Source organism: Pantherophis guttatus, chromosome 1, assembly GCF_059756535.1.
Source record: "Pantherophis guttatus breed Tessera chromosome 1, ASM5975653v1, whole genome shotgun sequence".
NCBI classification, from domain to species: Eukaryota; Metazoa; Chordata; class Lepidosauria; order Squamata; family Colubridae; genus Pantherophis; species Pantherophis guttatus.
Window position 1 is genome coordinate 192,421,384 of NC_142063.1, and position 22,522 is coordinate 192,443,905.

The 22,522-nt window shown below is 44.9% G+C and overlaps 1 protein-coding gene across 2 annotated transcripts in view; it reads right to left on the reverse strand.

Annotated features, from left to right (window-relative positions):
• Window positions 1-22,259, reverse strand: part of PELI1 (pellino E3 ubiquitin protein ligase 1) — a 76,442-nt gene extending 54,183 nt beyond the window's left edge. Inside the window, exons 1-2 of one of the 2 annotated variants that reach the window (XM_087886541.1) lie at window positions 21,763-22,232; window positions 5,903-6,059 (exon numbers count right to left, since the gene is read on the reverse strand). The gene's annotated coding sequence lies outside the window, so the exon portion shown is untranslated. Of the gene's footprint in view, window positions 1-5,902; window positions 6,060-21,762 lie in introns of both variants that reach the window. The other variant, XM_034432455.3, reaches the window with a different exon arrangement.
• Between the last annotated feature and the right edge of the window lie 263 nt (window positions 22,260-22,522).

Below are 22,522 nucleotides of genomic sequence, written 5' to 3' on the forward strand. Positions count from 1 at the left end.
TCTGGAAAAAGCATGATAGGAGATATTTGGGACAACAGTTCATATTTACAAATATTTTAGTTTTGAACTTCTACCAAAAGCTGAATATCTTTCCACAATATTTAGACTTGGCTCAATCATTTCACTCAGACTTCAATAACTTCCTCTGCAAGCTTGTTCTATTTCAAATCAAGACAGTTAAAACACTGCTAATTATAAATACAAACCATTAGTAAATTAAGGCTGATGTTTAAAAAGAGATAAAATATCAATCCCAACTCTGTACCTACAGAGTTTTCTTGGCAAAGTTACTAAAATGGCTTGCCATTGCTGCCTTCTGGATTTTTTAAAAAAAATTACTTCCTACTATAGCAACATTACTAGGTTCCCAACCAGTTTCCCAATCCAAATACTAACCCAGCTGACTCCTCTTAGCTTCCAGGACCAGTGAACATTAGCTATCTGCTACCACTTGCTCAATTACAGTACTGCAGATCACAGTAAAATCAGTAATCACAGACAAGATTTTCACAGGAGCTTTGAATGGAAAAATGCACACTAGGTTTCCCACATTTCCCCCAGAGTATTCCTGGTTTTCTGCACCAGGAAAACAGTCACTTAAAAGCACTACTGCTCAAAAAAACCAACAACCTAGAGTCTTTCTTTACAACAATCTTGCTTATACAAGGTTGTTGGCTGGAGGTGGTTAGTGACTGGATAGGGAGATATTTTTTGCCTCCACAGTCAGCAATGATAAAAAAGTCCAATCCTGATCATCCCTAGAGAACTTTTCTCCTCTCAGGGATCCTGCTTTCAATGGTAGGAGAGAAAGGGTGCTGATCTTACCTGACACGCTCAATGGGCTGACTGAGAATCCAAAGTATGGGTGTTGACTCCATTTTCTTCCTTTAGAGACTGAATCCTTTTAACTCCTGGCTGACCCCCCCGTTTGAGGAAGACGTAGCAGATGACTTGACATATCATTAATCTTGTTGTCTGCTCCTGGACTCTGGACCAGGTGGTCGCCAGGGTGGGGTTGGATTCTCAGTCAGCCCATCGAGAAGGAGCGTGTCAGGTAAGACCAACACCCTTTTTCCGATGGGCTGACGTGAGAATCCAAAGTATGGGTCATACCAAAGCCGACTTGTTCTAAGGGTGGGCTGTACTCTGGTCCCAAGTCCCCAGGTTTGTATGTACTTTCTGAAGGACCCTTCTGCCAAAGGCCACCTCAGCTGAGGCGAATGCATCCAGCTTATAGTGTCTGATGAATGAGGACAGTGAGGACCAGGTCGCTGCCCTACAGACTTCCTCTACAGAAGGCCTGTGTTGCCCAAGCAGCTGTTGTGGCCGTGCTTCTGGTAGAAAGGGCGGTCACTCGCCGGAGTAATGGAAGAGCTTGAATCTCGTAGGCCTTGGCGATGCATGTCTGTATCCACCGTCCCACTGTTGATGCAGCAACCTTGCTACCTAGCATAGAAGGTTGGAATGACATAAACAGTGACTCTGTTTTTCTCAGGGGAGCTGTTCTTTTTATGTAAATGTGAAGTGTCCTCCCGACATCCGAGGTGTGCCACTTTCTTTCTAGTTCATGGTTTGGACTCGGACAGAAGTCTGGCAATATGATTTCCTGCACCCTGTGGAACCTTGAATTAATCTTGGGTAAAAATGAAGGGTCTAGAAGCAGTACTACCCTGTCTGGATGAAATGTACACAGGTCCTCCCTTACTGAGAGGGCTGCCAGCTCTGAAATTTGTCTGGCCAAAGTACTAGCCACGAGGAAGGCTACCTTGCATGTGAGGTATCGCAGGCTAGCTTCTCGTAACAGTTCAAAGGGATTTGATTGCCTGCAGGATCATGGATAGGTCCCAGGTGGGATACCTGTGCACCACCGGAGGCTTTAAATTGGTTGCTCCCTTAATGAAGCTGCGCACCATAGGATGATGCACAAGGAATTCTAGGTCAACACTGATGCTAGTGCTGCGACCTGCCTGCGTATGGTGTTTGGGGATAGTCCTCCGTCCAGCCCATCCTGAAGGAATTCCAGGATTTAAGCCACTGTTACTGAGATGGGATCGATGCTGCCCTTGGAGCACCAGTTACAAAACGTTTTCCAAGTCGAATTGTAGATCCTGTTAGTTGACGGTCTCCTGGAGGCTTGGATTGTTGTGATTACTCTGATAGACAACTTGCCCTGTGTCAGGGCTCTCCGCTCAAATGCCAGATGGTCAGTTTTAACCATTGTGGCTCTGGATGCACTAGAGCCCCCTGGCTGAGGAATAGCTTTTCTTGCGGGATCCTCCAGGGATAGACTGACCAGATCTGCGAACCACAGCCTCCTGGGCCAGTGGGGGCTAGGAATAATACTTCTGCCTTCTCCTCCAGTACCTTCCTGATTACCCTCGGGATCATGGGAAGAGGGGGAAAGGCGTATAGGAGTCCTCTTGGCCACGGAGTGTGGAGTGCATTGGCCCCTTCCACCCTCGGTGTTACGAACCTGGAGTAAAATATCAGCAGCTGGCTGCTTGATGGTGTGGCGAACAGGTCCAGGACCGGAGTCCTGAACCATTCTGTTATTTCCTTATGTTCCGGATGCAGGCGCCACTCCGCGTGCAGTCTGCCTGGACATTCGTTGTTCCCAGATGTGCTCCGCTCTGATGGAGAGAAGATGCTTCTCTGCCCAGAGGCCCAACAACTCTGCCTCTCGCATGAGCGCTCTGCAATGCGTGCCCCCTTGATGGTTGATGTGGGCCTTGGTGGCTACATTGTCCATCAGGATGAGGATGTGATGGCCAGGTATCTTGTCCTGAAATCCTCTCAGGGTCAGGCGACCTGCCCTGAGTTCCAGACAGTCAATATTGTTTGCTAGGTCCTCCTGTGACCATTGTCCCTGTGCCATCTGTGCCTGAAAATGGGCGCCCCAGCCGAAGAGGCTGGCATCTGTTGTGATGGTTAGGTGGTTGGCCTCCTTGAAGGCATAATCCCTGTCCATGGCCCAGGACGTCCACCAACGGAAGGACTGTAGCACTTTGTGTGGGACTGGAACCTTGGTGTTTGAATTGCTTTCTCCTGACCTCTGGTAAGGTAAGAGAACTCACTGTAAAGTTCTTACATGTAGGCATGCCCAGGGAACTATCGCAATGCATGATACCATCTTGCCTAGGAGTTTTGATAGAAGAGCGAGTGGGACCTTGCAGTCCACCCAAACCTGATTTACCAATGCCCTTATGCTGTCCTGCCGCTCCTGTGAAGGTAGACCTCACATAGTGAGATGTCTATGATCGCCCCCAGGTAAGGCAAACAGGTGGTAGGAGTCAGATGGCTCTTTCTGTAGTTGACGTAAAATCCATGATTCTGGAGAGTCCAGATTGTGACCTGTAGGTCTTCTATCGCTCGATTGTGGGAGGAGGACCGGATTAAAATGTTGTCCAGGTAACACTGGACTCAGATCAGTAGTGCCCTGATGTGGGCCGAGAGTGCTGCCTGGGCTTTGGTGAACACCCTGGGAGCTGAAGACAGACTGAATAGTAATTGTAATTGGTAATATTGACCCGCATAGTAGAATCAGAGGAACCGTTGGTGTGATGGTAGTATGGGAACGTGGAGGTACACCTCCATCAGGTCTATGGATGTTAAGAGGTCACCCTCCCGGACGCTCTCCAAGATGGACTGGAGAGATTGCATTTTGAACCTCTTGTAAGTGAGGTACTTGTTCAATCCTTTTAGGCCTAGAATTGCTCTCCACCCACCCATCCCCGAGGCCTTGGGAACCACAAATAGTATCGAGTAGAAACCTTGCTCCTGTTGGCCCGCCAGGACCAGCTAGATAGCTTGAATATCCTGCGGTCTCTATGAGGCCCCTCTTTGTGTTGTCTCTCGGTACAGAGCAACTTATAAAGAATCTCGGGGGTGTGGAGAGAAATTCTAGCTTGAGGCCTAGTCTCATGTGTTTAGAACCCAGGTGTCTGATGTGGTTGCCTCCCATTGGTTCGCAAATAACACTATGTGGCTGCCAATGGCAGGGTCTGACCTGGGGTCATTTGTAGCGCCGGAAGGGACAGCTTCCAGAGCCACAAAATGGTTTCTTGGCCTGGAACTGCTGCTTGGTTCTTTCTCGGAATCCTGCTCTATCTGTTTGTCGATCAGTTCCCTGTGGAAATCTCCTTTGGAAGTAGTTTGGGCAGTCTCTGCTGTCAAAAGGAGGAACTACATACATAAAGCGAGGGTCGTCGATCTGCTTACCTGTGTAAACATGGCAGGATTTTCCTACCAAGATGGGCTCCATGGCCTCCCCAAATAGTTTGCCACCCGTGAAGGGTGCAGAGGCTAGTCTCCATTTGGATTTGGCATCTGCCTGCCAGTTGCAGAGCCACAGCATGCATCAGGCCATCACCGCTGATGCCATAGCCCTGGAAGCGAATTTGGCTGCATCCACCGAGAATTCCGTCGCCATTATCAGATTGGTGACGGCCTGCTGAAGGCCTTGGTTGTCAGCTGGAATCCTGCTTTGCATCTAACACAGCCAGACTAATGAGGCCCTATTGAAAAGTGAGGCAGTCGTGGATGTCCTGATTGCCCAGGCTGCTGCCTGATGAATCCTGCAAAGGGCCAACTCTGTCCTCCTATCCTCTGATTTCAGAGACTCTGCTGTGTCTTGGGACATAAGCTTAGGTGCACATATACTAAAAATGGAACGATACAGGGACACAAGGTTAGATGAAGTTAAAGCTGCTACCAGCCCATCTACTGCTGGTAATTGCAGTTCCTCTGCAAAGTCTGTGGCTATATTATAAAATCTTCTCTCGTTCCCATTTGGGTTGGGATATGTTCCTGGTTGGGTCCATTGTTTTCGGATCACGTCATGGAACAATTCTGGTGAGGGAACCTCCTCATTCTGCACCACTGGTTGTGAAAATAGGAGGGCATTTGGGTCTCGTAGGCCCAAGGGTGCCTTTGAAGTACTAGGTTCCTCCCCCATGTTGGCTGTGGCCTTGACTTTAAACAGGAGAGGCTTGAAGAGGGGAGGTCGGAACTGCCCTGTGAAAGCTAGGGGCTCAGGAGCCAATCCCTCATCTTCTGAGAGACTCCATTCTCGCTGGTCCTTCTCTCCTGAAATCCAAACTCTGTTCTGTTCTGTTCTGGGGTGCCAGGTACTGGCTATGCTCCAGAGCTGAGCCTGATCTCATACAATCCTTCTGGTTCCCCTGTTGCAGGGATGTGACCAGTCCTTGCGTTAAGGATATCAGAAGGCTCATCTGCTCAGAAATTCCTGAGCTTAGACTCTCCCCCGGGTGGGTACCCGCCGCTGTGGGGGTGAAAGTGGCCTCTGTGGCCCTATGCATCCTGTTTTGGTCAGATTCCCCTTCATTCTCTGGCGACAGGTTATTTGCCTGTGAGGATTGCTCTATAGTGCCCTCTAGTAACCAATTTGGGAGGCTTAGATGGCTCTCATCCCTGGCTGTCTCCAAGTGCCCTAAGGAATGGATGCTCTCTTTTGCCCCAGAGAACTCTGTTAGTAATCTTTGTTATGCCTGTCTTTTTGCCTTTGAAATCTCTTTTTCCAGGGCTCTTTCCCTCCTCTGGGCATCCCTTTCCTCAGCTTTAAAAATTTTCCTCTTTGATGTTGCAGGGCTTCTTTGTTCTATCTGGAGATGAACTGGGTTTCAAATTTTTTTACTACTGGTTCTGTGGGTGTGGCTTAATGGGCGTGGCATGGCTTGGTGGGCGTGGCAGGGGAAGGATACTGTAAAATCTCCATTCCCTCCCAATCAGCTGGGATTTAGGAGGAAGAGAATAGATGTGGGCGGGGCCAGTCAGAATTTTTACTATCAGTTCTCCGAACTACTCAAAGTTTCCGCTACCAGTTCTCCAGAACTGGTCAGAACTTGCTGAAACCCATCTCTGACTGAAATGGGCGTTGTCTTACCTGAACACCCCTTCTGGTTGTTTGGGGTCCAGTGGTCAGGAACGGGTTAAACTCCCTCCGATATGATTGATTGAGTCTGCTAGCTGAGAAGCTCCTCCTCTTTGCCATGCTTCCCAGCTTTCTGATGAAAGATGATACAGCAGACCGACACGTAGAGCTGAAAAAGAGAGAAAAGTAGGCCGAAAGAGCCGCCGAGCCGGCAAGGGCCTAAACAGGGTGGGGCTGACCACTGGACCCCGAATAATCAGAAGGGGCATTCAGGTAAGACAACGCCCATTCTCGTTGATTCTGGGTCCAGTGGTCAGGAATGGGACATGCCCAAGCAGAGACCTATTGGGAGGGACCCGCCTGAGCCGGAGAGGCTGACCTACTATAGACCTGTTGGAGGACCCTGCGTCCAAAGGCCGCATCTGCTGAGGCAAACCAATCAAGCTGGTAATACCGGATGAAAGGAGTGGGCGAAGCCCAGGCAGCGGCACGACAGACTTCCTCTAAGGACGCCTGAGTGGTCCAAGCTACCGAGGTAGCCGCGCTGCATGTGGAATGGGCTGTGATGTGACGAGGGACAGGGAGAGACTGGACCTCGTAGGCTTTGGCAATGCTAGCCCTAAGCCAACATCCCAGGGTGGCCGAGGAAACCTTCCCACCCAATGAAGAAGGTTGGAACGATACGAGGAGGGATTCCGTCTGACGGAAGGCCGAGGTCCTCCTAAGGTAAATACGCAAGGCTATCTAGGGTGTGCCAGGCCTGTTCCAAAGGGTGGGAAGGGTTGGGACAGAAATCAGGAAGGACAAGCTCCTGAGCCCGATGGAAAGGGGAGTTGACTTTAGGGAGAAAGGTGGGGTCCAATCTAAGAACCACCCTGTCGGGGTGGAAAATGCAAAGGTCCGCCCGTGTGGAAAGGGCAGCCAGTTCCGAAACATGCCTGGCCAAGGTGATGGCCAGGAGGAAGGTTACTTTGTATGAGAGAAACCTCAAGCCGACCTCCCTGAGAGGTTCGAAGGGAGCTCGGATGAGGGCATCCAGAACCCTGGGCAAGTCCCATGTGGGATATCTATGGATAGGGGATGGACGGAGGTTAGAGGTGCCCCCTGAGGAACTGTCTAATGAGGGGACGATGGGAGAGAGACCCCTTTGTCTCACAGCAAAGGATGGAGGAAAGGGCAGCTACTTGCCTGCGGAGAGAGTTGGGAGCCAAACCTGTGTCCAGACGATCCTGAAGGTACACCAGTATCTGTTCCATAGAGGCCGAGGTAGCGACAATGGAGTTCCTCTGGCACCAGGAAGAGAACGTCCTCCATGTGGAGTTGTAAATACGGGTCGTCGAAGGGCGATGGGCTGCCTGGATGGTAACGATGACCCTGGGAGGAAGTTTCCGGTCGCTCAGTCTCCAGGCGGTTAGCTGTAGCCAGCCAGCATCCGGATGTTGGACGGATCCTTGTCGAAGAATGAGTTGTTCCGGAGGAAGATGCCACGGGGGGGCAGACGGAAAGGGCCTTCAGATCCGCGAACCAAGGTCGACGAGGCCAATGGGGCGCGATCAGAAGAAGTTCCGCCCTCTCCATCAGCATCTTCCGAATGACTTTGCTTATAAGGGGAAATGGCGAAAAGGTGTACAGGAGACCGGGAGGCCAGTCGCTGTGCAGAGCGTCCACAGCCTCCGCCTCTGGATCCGGGAACCGGAGAAGAACCTCTGTGTCTGACGGTTGTTCCGAATGGCGAAAAGTTCCACCCCCAGAATCCCAAAGAGAGACGTGATCTCCCTGTACAGCCGTGGGTCCAGGGCCCATTCACTGTGGCCCGGCTGAGCCAGTCCGTCTGAGTGTTTGTCACCCCCGAAATGTGAGTGGCCCATAAGGACTACAGATGAGACTCCACCCAGGCTCCCAGCCTCTTGGCCTCCTCCATGAGGTGCCAAGGCGGTTTCATGGGCCTTGGCAGCCACGTTGTCCGTCCTGATCAGTATGTCTGTCCTTCACCTTGTGAACGAAGACCCTGAGAGCCAGGTGCATGACCCGGAGCTCTAACCAGTTTATGTTGTGCTCCAAATCCACCCGGGTCCAACGCCTCTGGGCGCGAGACGAAGAGAGATGGGCACCCCAGCCATGAAGGCTGGTGTCCATGGTCAGAATAAGACAGTGGGATTCCCTGAACTCCCTCCCCCGAAGAAGGGCCTCCAAACTCCACCATTTGAGGGACAGGAGAACTTTGGGAGGAAGACAAACCACCCTGTGGGAATTCCCCAGATGTCGTTTTTGGAAGGGAAGGAGAAACCACTGTAGATGTCTGCAGTGTAGACGGGCCCAGGGAACTATCCCGATGCATGATACCATCTTCCCCAGGAGTTGGGAAAGTGACGCCAGGGAAGAGACCCTCCGTGTCGTCACTGACCTGACCAGAGACCGCAAGCTGGACAGGCGATCCTGGGAAAGATAGACCCTGCACTCCATCGTGTCTATGATGGCCCCCAGATGCTGGAAGCAAGTAGTCAGCAGCAGGTGACTCTTGGCCAAATTGACAGAGTACCCGTGGCTCCTCAAGACCTGTAGAGTGGAGGCCAGGTCTTGATGTGCTAGCCGCTCCGAGAAAGACTGGATAAGGAGGTCGTCCAGGTAGAACTGCATCCTTATTGGCAGTGTCCGGAGGTGGCCTGCCAGCGCGGCCATCAATTTAGTAAACACTCGGGGGGCCGAGGAAAGGCCCAATGGGAGAGCCCGGTACTGGTAACGTCTGTTCACGAAACAGAACCTGAGGAAACGACGGTAGGAGGGGCGGATGGGGACATGGAGATACAAAAGGCCCAATGGGAGACCCCGGTACTGGTAACGTCTGTTCACGAAACAGAACCTGAGGAAACGACGGTAGGAGGGGCGGATGGGGACATGGAGATACGTCAGACGATAGACGTGAGGTAATCCCTGACCCTGATGCCCTCCAAGATGGACTGGAGGGACTGCATCTTGAATCGCTGGTATGCAATCTGGCGATTCAGGGACTTGAGGTCGAGAATTGCCCTCCATCACCCCAATGATTTCCGAATAACGAATAGGCGTGAATAGAAGCCTTGTTCGTGCTGCTCCTGAGGCACCGGTTCGATGGCCTGAATTTCGAGAAGATGTTGAATGGCCGATGCCACCAGGAGCCTGGAGGACCTGTCCCGGGACAGGGGACAGCGAAGAAACCGGTCGGGAGGAGTGAAGAGGAATTCTAGAGAGAGGCCAAATCTGACCGTCTCCCTGACCCAAACGTCCGACAAGGTAGCCTCCCATTGGCTGGCGAAGGACGCCAGGCGGCCCCCAATGGGAAGTGAGGCTGGACCATCATCGTGATCTGCAGAAACCCCACCCCCTGCCCCCTCAAAAGGGACGTTTAGATTGACCCCGGGATGAAGAAGAGAAACCTTGTCTGTCGTGGGGTCGAAATTGTCTAGGGGGAAAGGACCTTTGTCTACGGGTCCCCGTAAATCCTCCGTCAGGGCTCCTAAAGGGTCGAAAGGTTGACTGAGACCTAGCGTCCGACCAACGGGACAAATTGGGGAGGATGCGGCGTTTATCCTTGGACTCCACCAGAAGAGGATCCAGGGAGGTTCCAAAAAGCTCGGACCCCTCAAAGGGGGAAGTGGCTAGGCGCCATTTAGATTTGGCATCAGCCTGCCACTGGCGAAGCCAGAGCAGGCAACGGGCAGCTACAGAGCAACCAATGGCTTTGGCAGCGAAGCGTGAAGAATTTAACGTAGCGTCCGCTGAATATTCTAATGCCACAATGACCTTGCTTATGTCTTGTTGGGCCCATAGATCAGAAATAGGGAGGGGGGCCTGTAGTTGACGTAACCAAAGGATGGAAGCCCGATTAAAAAAGGAAGCGGCCAAGGCCTATTTAACTGACCAGGCCATGGCCTGATGGGATCTAACCAAGGAATTCTCTAGGCACCATCCTCTGGGTGGTGGTTGTCCTCCGGGGGCCCTGTCAAATTAGAGGTAGCCGACAATTCAGCCACTGGTTGGTCGACCGAAGGGACTTGCAAGATAGAAGCTAATTCAGGAGCCAAATTGTAGATGCACCTGTCCACTGCATTAGGGCTAGGGCCCAAGGCCGGGGATGACCATTGACGTTGTAACACGTCCCTAAATAGCTTAGGCTCTGGGATTTCCTCGGTTTCGATAGCTGGTTCCTCAAAAAGGGGAACCGCTGTGGACACCCCCTCTCCCGGGCCGGCATCCGGTGGTCTAGTGGTTCCTAACCCCAAAGCCTTGGCTTTGTGGAGAAGAGAACGAAACAATTGAGGCTTAAAGAGACCAACAAAAGCTGGTTGGTCAGGGGCTAAATCCTCATCTTCCGACATCTCCTGATCTAGGAGATCAGCTCCAGGTAAAGATTCCTGTCCAGATGAGCAGGCAGATGCCACTCTAGTCTGGCCAGACCTTAGAATCCCAGTATCCTGTGTGATAGCCTGGTCAGTAGAAATGATGGAGCCCTCAACCTCTACCTGAGAACAGGCTTGGTCAGAAACCCATGAAGAGGTTCTTTGGAGAAGTTCCTGTCTAACCCCTTCCCGGATTGCCTCCTGGATATATGAAGCCAGGACAGGAGTGATGAGAGCCTCAGGAGCCAATGGGACTGGGGCCAGGGGGGCATCAGACTGTGCCGGTTGTTCCAAGGGTTGAGGATGGACAGGGCTGGGAGGAGGCTCCGATTGAACCCCAAATAGTGTAACATTGACCTCCTTCTGACCCTCAGCCAATAAGGGATCCCCATTCAGGGATAATGCAGGAGTAAGGGCCTGGGGTAATGGGGAACCTCTTTGTGTTTGAGGAGAAGCCCTAGGAGGAGCAGCTGACTGAGGGCTAAGTATGACCTTCTCCCGTAAGGAGGCCTCCTTGGCAGCCTTTTGAATGACCTTTTCTATGGCCTTGTGGAGCTTTAACTCCTCTTTGGCCAAGGCTGCAGCCGACTGGGAGGCCTTGGATGTTCCAGAAGAATAGTGGGTTTTCCTGCTTTTCTTAGCCGGAACTGGGGCAGATCATCTTGAAGGTGTTGCTTGGAAGCCTTGGTCTGCCTCTGAGAAGCCATCTTGTCTCTAGGAATAACGACGAAATGAATAAACTATTTCCAAGCCTTCCAGTCAGGAGATGTAATAATTAGGCTTAGGTCACTAACTGCCCCAATTACTGAAGGCTTCCAAGCTAATGGCGATCTGGCATAACCAGGCAGACCAACTGCCTGAATTTGTGTAGGCCTCTAAAAGCCATGAGGCAGAATCAAAATGGCCGATTCAAAATGGCCACCGGGGGAAAAACAATGGTGACTGGTGAATAAGGAGCTTCCCCCCGTCCAGTACCTGTCACCTGAAGACTTCTGTCTTTAAGGGAGATGATCAGACAGTCTGGTCCACCCACAGAGCCGAGATCTCTGCCCCGAAAACCGCTCTGTTGTTCCGTCACCGCTAGGCAGCCGCCCGACAAACCGCAGCTGCAATTCGAGCCCCCCATTCCACGTGGAAGGCGATTTGAATCGCTGCGGTGAAAAAAACCTCTGGAAGGAGACGGCGGCGGCAGCAGAGTCGGCTAGGCATCCTAATCGCTTACTCCCAAGCCCCTTCGCATTCAAGGTGGGCGGCTCCAGCAACCTAAGGTTGCTAGCGGTTTCAGGCGTTAGCCTTTCGCGCTGTTGTGAGGGCTAGGCTCAACCGGCCGGTAACCTGCAGCCCCCACTCAGCCAATGATGGCCTTCAGCGGGCTCGGGTGCAAACCCCTTCTCGCTGGAATGCTCTACCTGAAATTTCTGGAAGCAGTGGTAGGAACAAAATGCAAAAGAAATACTTTTGCCAGGAGCTCAGCTCAAACATGTCTTTCTCAATCGGACTGAGTCAGAAAGCTGGGAAGCATAGCAAAGAGGAGGAGCTTCTCAGCTAGCAGACGCAATCAATCATATCGGAGGGAGTTTAACCCGTTCCTGACCACTGGACCCAGAATCAACGAGAACCCCCCTTTTTCCCCCACTCATATGAGCCACTTCATAGCTTTCTGATGTAGCAGTATTCTCTATCCTTTTATATGCTGGGGATTTTCCTGACCCCTGCCAGGGAGGCGCCAGGATGTCTGCTGAGGAAAGCGTGCCAAACATTGGCTCTTCTGGGAAGGAGCCGGAAATGGCGCCTGGGCTTAGTGACTTAGAACTCCCGCCACTTGATTTGGGGCTGGCGGACAAGCCGGTTAGCCAGCACTCTCCTTTCAGCGGATGTGCCCTGGAAGATCCAGTTTTTCTTTGTAGCGGTGCTGGTCAGACCGGGTAGCCTGCTAATTAGTTGTAGCGGCTGTCGGGCAGCCAGCTGGTTCTTCCTGGCAGTGTCCTACCCCTCCTGACTAGCAGTGTCCTTCGAGGACCTCTCTCACGCACCGAAAAAGTCATTTAAATCTAAGCTGCATGGCTGCGGTGTTCCTTAAAGTCTTCCTGTGCTGATCAGCTGTTTTTCGGCTTCTGGCCTTGCAGCCATAATTCCACGGTGCATTGATTCAAACCATTCCCAGCTCTCAGCTGATTGCCCTGTACTTCCCCAGCGCTCTACTGCTGACTTCAGTAAATAGCTAACAGAAACAGACCTTCCTTCTAGCCAGGCACCCCTGAAGCACCGCTTCCAATGTTCCGCCTTTCCCTTCGTCTCAGCTGCCCTTAAAGCAGCTGAGTCTCTGACATCTGGAAGGCTGAGTTAAACTGCTTACTTAACTTTGATAAATTCCTCTCTGATCTGAGAATCCAAAGTAAAAACAAAGTAACTATAATCCTTTGCTCTGAATAGCTCTACTAAACACGTCTCTCTCGGATATAAGACTGAATCAAACTGGGGGTCAGCCAGGAGAGGCATGGCAAAAAGTTAAAAGGATTCAGTCTCTAAAAGGAAGAAGGCAGAGTCAACACCCATACTTTGGATTCTCACGTCAGCCCATCGGAGAACATATGTACCTCTGAAGGCTAGATAGATCTATATATATAGTCTTTTCTTGGTCTGTTCCCGATTGTTTTGGATCTGGCTATTCCTTCTCTGTAATTTGGATATGGTTTCTTCTTGGATCAGCAGGTTCCCGTTAACAGCACATAGGGCATGAAAAATTCTTTGTGACTTGCTTAGGTAGATGAAAAGTGGAGGTGGAACAAAACAAAATTCAAAATGTAAACTGGAATACACCTAGGCTTATATTCACCAATACAGAACTAATTTATAGTCTTGCTTTCAATTATCTCCCCTACCCCATTCTCTTAGATAAGCAGCTATCTTGCCTGTTCAATAAGCTTCCTTATTCTGATATATTTAGAAGATCATACATTTGGTGTTTTATATTCAGCAATTCTGTCTTCAACTTCTTTATACAGATCTCCTTATAATTAACATTATTTCTCTAGAATAAAACTCTTTATATCTTCAACTCAGGTTTTTATAGCTGCATCAAGAGTCTTCTGAATGTAATACCAGTTAGAAAAAGATCCATATATTTTTAATTATGGTTCATTTAAAATTTACTACATATAGCTTTACTCACCATATTTTAGATATTAAAACACTTAAAAGGAATTTTTGAAATATTGATCTGGAACACAGCTTCCAAAAAATACATTATGGTGTTTTGAACAACTTTCAACTTAACATCCATTTTGACTGTAGTGGCATTTTCCAATAATTTCCCAGCAAAAATATCTTGTCGCTATTAAAACTAAACAAATGCTTTTCTTTTAGTTTGTCCAAAGGCAAAATCAATATTTATAAATTGTTTATTTTTCATGGTGTCAGTTTATATACATTGAGCCAGTCTGTGACATTTCTCTGCCATGTTATTGACTATTCATTTTTGTATGCACTGCAGAAGAGTTCTGGAAACAAATTATATGTTTCTTGTTCTGGAGTTTGACTACATTTCACATTATTGCCTTCCAAATTTATTATCCTACTTCAAAAAGTCAAGAACAAACTTTCTCTTTTGGGCGGGGGGGGGCGGGGGAGTAGAGTGACTAGTTTGATAGACAAAAGGATTAATATAGATGTGATGTTTCTTGATCCCATTAAAGTGATAAGGTTTTTCATGATAATAAGTTAAATAATACAGTAGTGTAACACCAAAACGTCATTCATAAATGGTTTAGCATTGTCTTGGAGGACAGTACAGTAATTCATGAGGTCCCCCAAGGATCCATACTCATCTCAGTGCTATTTAACATCTTTATAAATGACCTAGAGAATGGAATAGAAGATAAGGTCATCAGACTTACATATAATAATATTTTAAGGAATAAAAGCACAACTTAAAATGATCTTGACAAGGTTGTTCACTGGATAAAATGCAATACTGTAGAGTGCTCAACTGTGACAAATAAATGGTCCTGTATCTGAATAGAAAAAAAACCAAAACCACAGATTGAAAGGACCTGACTTGACAAGCAGTATATATGAGAAGGATTTAGGAATTCTAACATATCACCACCATGAACAAGCACTATGATGCAACAATGAAAAAAGCAAGTTAACAAAACTATTGGGTTCAGAACACGGGAGTAATAAATCTCTTATACTTCATTATTACGCCCAATTTTGGACACCACACTTGATGTATGGTGACTGTTAAAATAATGGGGGGGGAACCTGCCTAAACTCCCTCTCATTGGAAGTTTTCAAATAAGTACAGGACATGTCAAGATTGGTTTAGTGGATTCCTCCCTTCAAGTGGGTGATTGAACCAGATGTTTTACAAGAGCCATCTACCTATATATTCTACCATTCTAAAGGAGACTTTTAATCCTTAGAACAGCATCTTTCTCAATCCAAGAGTAGAATTCACATGCCCTGAGATAGGTTCTTCACCCCCTTTTTCTATACCATTGTTTTAGATTTTGTCTAAAGAGGTAGGCTTCGTTTCTCCCTATATTGCGTAAAGGGGCAGAGGAACCTAGAACCCCACGGTGGAAATGCAGGCCATTCAGTAACACTAAATGCAGAATGTAAAACTGAACAAGTTCTGATTTGGATATTTTCAGCATGTATAATACAAATCTGGCCCCAGCACTACTGAGTGCAAAATGCTTGCAGATACTGTCTGCCAAGAACCAATAATATACCAACTATTTTTTGAAGAACAAAGCAGGCCTACTTATTGTTTCCATATGAAGTATTTTTCTAAAAAAGATCACAAATACAAGATATTCTCCAAATGCATTACAACATTAGAGCTATCTGGCAAGCTTTATGAAATGCTGTACATAAACTGCTAATAAATGTGATTCTGAATAGCCACAGAGGTTACAAAAAGCTATTAAAATTTACAAATTCACTGTTATCCTAAATCACATAAACAATCTCTAACATCACCATACCCTCTCTTGTCCATGTGACACTATAGTAAATTTCTGTAGCCTAATGTCATTGAGATGCACAACATTAGAATGCCCATTACCCCTAAGTCAGAATAGAGGCCAACCGATGGGTTTCAAGAACAATATTTTTAACAGGAAGCAGTTCTTCTAAACTGATTTATCAAACTGAGTCTTACACTGAATTGCTACTTGTGTTTTTCATGCAGTTCATTTGTTTATAAATATCAGTTGTAAGCTTTCAAACGCACACAAGTAACATGGCTGAGTGGTACATTCTTTCCCAAGTAGTTATCCTCATTTCTGATATAGACTTATCACAATTAATTTCTTTTGTTTTCATGTGACCAGAGGTGTCCATTTGGATGCTTTGTTGATTGTGTTCTCAACTTTAACACAATAGGAAAATAAAATGCCACAATTTGGGATTGCAGAGCGAAGTGGAATTGAAAACCAAGGCCAGTTCACATTTAATGCCAACTAGTATACATCCTTCTGAGGTTACTAGGCAAGGTTTAACAACATTTACCTCGATCCATAGAATACAACAGAACTCTGAATCAGGCACTTTAATTACTAAAATTTCATCCTACATTCCAACATCTGTTAGAGGAAACACTCATTTTCACATATCAGTTTAAAAGCAGGGAGGAACCGATGTTACAGCACATGATGGGAAATCAAAGATACATTTTTAGAATTAACAACATGCCCCAAGTGATACAGTACTGAAGTACAAAAGCTATGGCTTGTTTTGAAAGGAAATTGATTCTTTTTTTAGTAAGCCCACATATGGGATGCTTTAATTACGTGCCAAATGTTTAGTACAGCTATGTGTTATTTTAACATACTTTCCCCTACCACTGAACATATTTGAATACTCATATTTCATTTATATTGATAAGTTTGAAATAATTGCAGCTTTTTCCATTAGTTCCATAACTGAAGATTTAGTCAGCTGTACTGTAAACACTGCATTCATGACAATAGTTGATAATTTGAAACTGTTATACCTGCTGTTAGACCAATAATAGCTCATTCACACATGTAAATAATCTCTCAGTACTGCAGATCATACAAGAAATAGTGGAATCACTTCAGAATATTTGCATAATCCCAATTAAACTATCAGATTTTAATTCTGTTTGAATGTGGGAGGTGTAGAAGGCAGACTCTCCAGCTTGCTAGCCTGCTTCACCTGTCAGCAGTAAAGAAAAACTTCAAAGAGGAAAGGAGATGCATCCCGACATATGCAAATCAACTGAATATTTGTATTTTATCATACAATCAAAACTTGCTGACTGGATATATTAACTGAGATGCCTCATGCATCTCTTAGACTGTATAGAAAACTTGCATGTTTTCCAACTCCTCAATTCCAAAAATATTTCATGAACGTTTTCCAAAACTCTAAAAAAATGATAAAAAACATAGAAAATTATGATCACTTAAGTTGTATGGATGCTAATTTCATTTTAAAGATTCACCTGTTCAAAAATATCTTTGTATAGGACTAAGGGCCTTGGTCTGAATACATTTTATATTGATGTTTATACTATAATCCTAAAAACCATATCTTATAAAATCAACATTAAGAATATTCACAAAATGAGTTGCATATCCATAAAAACAGCAAGGTCTTTTTTTATATATCAATTACCATTATAAGTTCCTTATCAGCATATATTTATGCTACTGAATTATATCTTGAGGTCCAGATGTTGATCACTGAGATCAAAGCCATCGCTCTGAACTGTGTTTGTGTATTTAATGTATGCATTTATTAAAATAGTAGCAAATGTTTCATTTCCATATTTAGAAAAATAGCACACAACTTTACTATTTCCTTAACAAACACTTTCATTTAGTGTTCTTTTCCACTCCCATCCTCTAAAAACAAGAAGAAAATTCATAGAAATGATCAAACAATAGCTATTACTTTAAAATGTTCGAAATATCTGAACCGTGTCTAATGCAGTCTTCTCAATCTGTTTCTCCCCATATGTCTTAAAATTTTGATTTCTAGGGTTCCATCATCCTGGCCAGGAAAAGGTATAGAAGGCAATGGAACACGAAAAGTCTTAGCTTGCATCTATCAAGCTGTCAGAAAAGATAGGTGAAGTTTATTCTGTAAGTAACTCACAAATTCAGTGCACCAGTTCAGAATATATATTGTGACATGGGTATTGAGACTGAATGTAGAAGTCAACTTATCTAATTAAATATAAAACAGTGAATCAAAAGAAAGTGTGTGAGCTTTCTTCCCTTATAGATATTACTTGTCAGCATTTAATGTTACTTGACACATCAATACTTTGTTAGCATTTCTGGTTTGGGAGGTATTTGTGCATTTAGAAACTGTGGAATAAGCATGTTAGAAATCAACAAGGTGAATTCCTAATGTTCCTCAAAACAGAGTAATTACTATGCTAGTCATTGACCAAAATAAAGGAATGTATGTAAATATTATGGCTTCAAATATCAGGCAACTAGTGCTATTTTTAGTGTTGGGAAACACAAATGATCTAATGTGGGAATATATGCATTTCCAGGATAAAATGATTGGCTTTTGTTTTTAACATGCAGTAGTGAAACATAAGGGGCAGAAATCAGAGAATTCAAGGGCAACAGTATATACTATTAATTTTTAATTAATTAGCTAGGCAAGCTAAATATTGTAGAATAAAGACTACCAATTAAACATATCAGGAATCTAGATATTGCTGGTGAGACATAAGCTGATGTTATATAGTGAGCCTATAAGACTGATTAAAGAAAATTGAGAATTCCCTCCAGTCAAGATGAACATATCTTTTTCTGGATGTGTTTTCAACTTCTCATTCTAGTCCAAAGCCTTTGAACTTTCTGGTGATCTCCCATTAAACCCTAACCAGGCCTGATCTTATTTAACTCTTGATTTTGAAGCAAGCCAGGTACTACTGTCTGACTGGGACATCACTGGTTCTATAATATAATTCACCTTTTAATTCCTCAAGCAATATGAATAACTATGATAAATAGTTTATCAAAGAACAAGGTTTAAATAAAGCAATGGTAAATTCGCCAATGTTTCCTTTATCAAAGCCTCTGAATGTTGCTCTTTTTTTTCTTTTCTTTTGATATTGAATGAATCATCCAAAAGCTGCATAAAAAATCAATATTGAAGGCCATTTAGACTATGTTATAGCATTTTTTGTGGGTCTTGTAATCCTGCATTACATGGACAATTTACGAAATCAAACTGACTTCACTAAAATTTTGGCATCTTAAGTGGATACAGGGCTATAGACTTAATCTTTAATAAAATGTACTGGTAACTATTAACACTTATAACAGTCATGGTGGTGCAGTGGTTAGAATGAAGTATTGCAAGCTAAGTATGCCCACTGCCGGGAGTTCAGTTCCGATGGGGCTCAAGATTGACTCAGCCTTCCATCTTTCTGAGGTCAGTAAAATGAGGACCCAAATTGTTGGGGGCAATATGCTAACTCTGTAACCTGCTTAGAGATGCCTGTAAAGCACAGTAAAGCGGTATGTTATTGCTATTATACAGTAGAATTTTTAAGTAGTGAACTAAAAACATATGATCAACATAAGCAGATGTTATGAATTACATAGGCTGTATTTATTTGCATTATAATATTATGATAAATATGCATACTTTTGTTTAGGAAACATCTTTAGACAAACCTGATCTATATTTTTGACAAGATAGTCCACAAACCATATAGAAGAGTCCTTTTGCAGATTTACTGCAAAAATAGAGTTTTATATGCATTACAAAGCTACAACAGAATCAATACTATAATTCTTGCACACTTTGCTTTATATGTAGATTGGGGGAAAACAACAGGAAGTGATACTTGTTTTAGCACAGCAACTTGAATAACATAAATATCTTCTTATGCATATTGTTAATCTAGTGTGTGGGATCTTCTGCAAGATTTGGCATACAATCAAGAAGTCCCATGTTTACACAACACTTTAAAACTTTGTGGTCAATTTTATCAACTGTTTTGATGACATTTATTTATACAATTTATTTGGCTGCCCCATTCATGAAATGTAACTCAGTATAGCTAACACAGGAGTCAAAACAAAACCAATGCTCATTTTTCTTTTTGCCGAAGTAAAGATTTCTGTTGCTGAAATAAATTCCTGGAAATATAATCCCTATGTTATACCCAGCTTTGATCAATCAAATGGAACACATTTCCTTATTTATATAACTAGCATCCAGTACATGGATTACAAGAGAATCCTGCATCATATGATCTACTCTCTCTTAAATAGCCTACCAATATTGCAACCAGTTTCAACCTCACTGAACTTAAAATGCTAGTGTTTCACAACAAATGCTCTAATTCAAACATGGTTCCCTGAGCAGGCTCCAGTCATGTATCTAGTTACAGTACTTAGGACCAATGAACACAATCAGAACTCTTCTAAACTTGAGGCAAAACATGAAAGGGAAAAGATGTAGAATTATGTTATCCATTGTAGGCTTTCAGTGATAAGGTGTATTAAAAGAAAAGGGTAGGTCCTGCTGCTAAGCAGTATCAGTGTATTTTCTGTCCTTGCCCTTAATAAAACCTGTGTAAATACTGTGACTAAAGATATACCAGTATTCCTTTTTCAGTCTCAATTGAAAAGCAGTGCACAGTAATAGTGAAAAACATACAGAAATTTCTAACTTGTTTAATATACATTTTCTTATGGTCTTCACTTAAGACGATGATAAGTATTCAGATACCTTGAAATGCCAAGTTAATCACAGAATCAAATTTACTAACAGACTGATTTCAAAAGTCGTTAATTTAACACCCCAAAGAAAATATGTAAGTTACTTCTGCTATGTAATAACTTAACCTAAGTTATTGCTAAAATAACTGACGTAACAAAGCAGCCTTAAAATGTCAATATTTTCTTCATATTCCTTAATTTAAAATATTAGGAGCTACTTAAAAGCCATGCTGCATTACTTTAACCACTACTTTTAAAATAAAGCAAATTTCAGAGAAATATTTTCAGCATTAGCTTTCAAGTGAGCAGAGAAATATTAATATGAAATGAGATTATGACATCTCAAGTATCCATAAATTACAACAAGATCTTTGGAGAGAGCAAGTCAGCCCAAATGTAACATATACCAGATACAAAGCAAGACTTAAAGCAGCAGCACAGAATACATTGTTTATGTTTATGAGATGCAAACTAAAGTCAGAGAAACAGATTTCTTGCTCCTTCTTCCTTCCTGTAGAAATTCAACATAAATATTAAACTAAACCTATTACTGCATAACTCAGAAAATTGTTGGGAGGAAACCGAGAACATTACTACAGTGTCACAAAGATTGCAAAAAGTAACCAGCTAACCAGCAGCCAAGACAAAACAGCCTGTCTGTAAACAATACACTTCATTGGAAAGTACATGATTACATGCATCTACTTGTGGAAATACTCTATGCTTTACAATGAATAACTGCAGATTTAAAAAACCCAAACAATACAAAATTAAGACACAATTTAGTGGCTACCTCAAGGGTATTCTTTCTTAAGGAAAAGTGAGGTCCCTTTGGAGGCTGAAATGATTTCATACTGAAACTAAAAAAAAAAAAAAAAGACCCTCAACCTCATCTTCCATGAAAAAAAGGCAGAAAAAACGAATAATGGATAATATTATTGCAGTAAAATGCAGTAATTTAGCCATTTGAAGCTAAAGGCTTTTGAGGAAATCAGCTAAATTAGAAAAATAGAGATTTCTTACCAACACATCGGATTAGGAATATTCTACAGAATATAAAGGGCAGTGAAAATAAAAATCATAAAACAAAGGACAAAGATCACCTTATCTGAAAAATGTTATTTCTTTGAATGGTTGAAAAAAGGAGGGTGGAAAAGATAACCAGAATACCGAAGGAATCAAGCTGTTGTTACACATCAGCACAAAGGAGTCGGATTCCTTTGTTTTACCCCTTTTAGCATCAGTTAGCGTTTCGGCCTGCTCGCTTACCTCGGGCAAATTAGGAAACGTATTCAGAGTTTCAAAGAAGCACGTATCTTTCATGACCTTTCACACGCTGCTAAGGCAGACACACACACACACACACACACACAAACAAGTCAGATTTCCCAGCCGAAAAGCTCCCCGACAAAGGCTTCCCAGACCACATACATACACCAGGTTTTTGTGGGTTTTTTTGCTAAAGGAAGATGAAGACAGGATGTGGAAATATTCACCTCAAGACGCCTGAGCAATTTCCTTTTTTCAGAAAGAGGACAAAGAACATGCAAACGCAAAGCCTACACAGAAACACAACAGGAGGCTAAAAACAAACGTGGAGGGAGGGAGGGGGTTGTGTTGGACAAGGAAGGAGAAAACGGCGGCGGGGGGAGGCAATTCTTCCTGCTTTAAAATTTCCTCTCGCTTCCCCCCCACCCCGTCTCTTCCTCCCCCCTCCCAGCTATTCCCACCCCCCACACCCGTCAAACCGATACATTCTTACCTTGTACGGACTGAGAGCCGGGATAGTGACCCGGTATGAACTGGTGGCGTTCCTCTGTACCGAGCTCTCCTCTTCCTCCCTCTGCTAACACCAGGTAGACGAGACCCCCGCCGCTGCTCCTCGCAGAACGGCAGGGGGAAAAAAAGGCTGTAATAAATCAATCACCTCCAGGAAAAACAACCCTCACCCAAATGCCAGGCAGGCAGGCAAGGCAGGCAGGCAGGGCGGGAGAGCAATTCTGCAGCGGAGCTTTCAAGTAATCCTGCCAGCGGCTCGCGCCAAAGCGGACGTCGCGCGCCTCCAAACCCTGGAAGGGGATGGTGTGTGTGTGTGGGGGGGGTGGAGCAGGGGGAACAAAGTAGCTCGCCTCCTTTGTGGCTGGGAACGAGGCGGAAGGAGGACAATTCCCCGATCAACCAACCTCGAGTCTAGAACTAGCCCTCTGGGTCAGCGATAGCTCCGCCACACATATACATAAAAGGGGGCGGTGGTATAGTGACCTCATAAAAACGCACCGCCCTCTGAAGGAGTCTGGGAAATGTAGTTCTTCAGGCTGGATAGACGTGCCGAGCGTGAAAGGTTCTAAGGACCCCGTGGCGGGTGCCTTTAAACGTGAATGTAGCGATTATATTAAAACGAGCTGGCTTGCCTCAGATGCTATGATAAACTAAAGCAAAGGGAAGAAAGGGAGTGAAGATTTTGCTTCACAAAGCGATTCAACTGCAAAATATTAATTATAGGGCTCACAAAACCTTTGGAG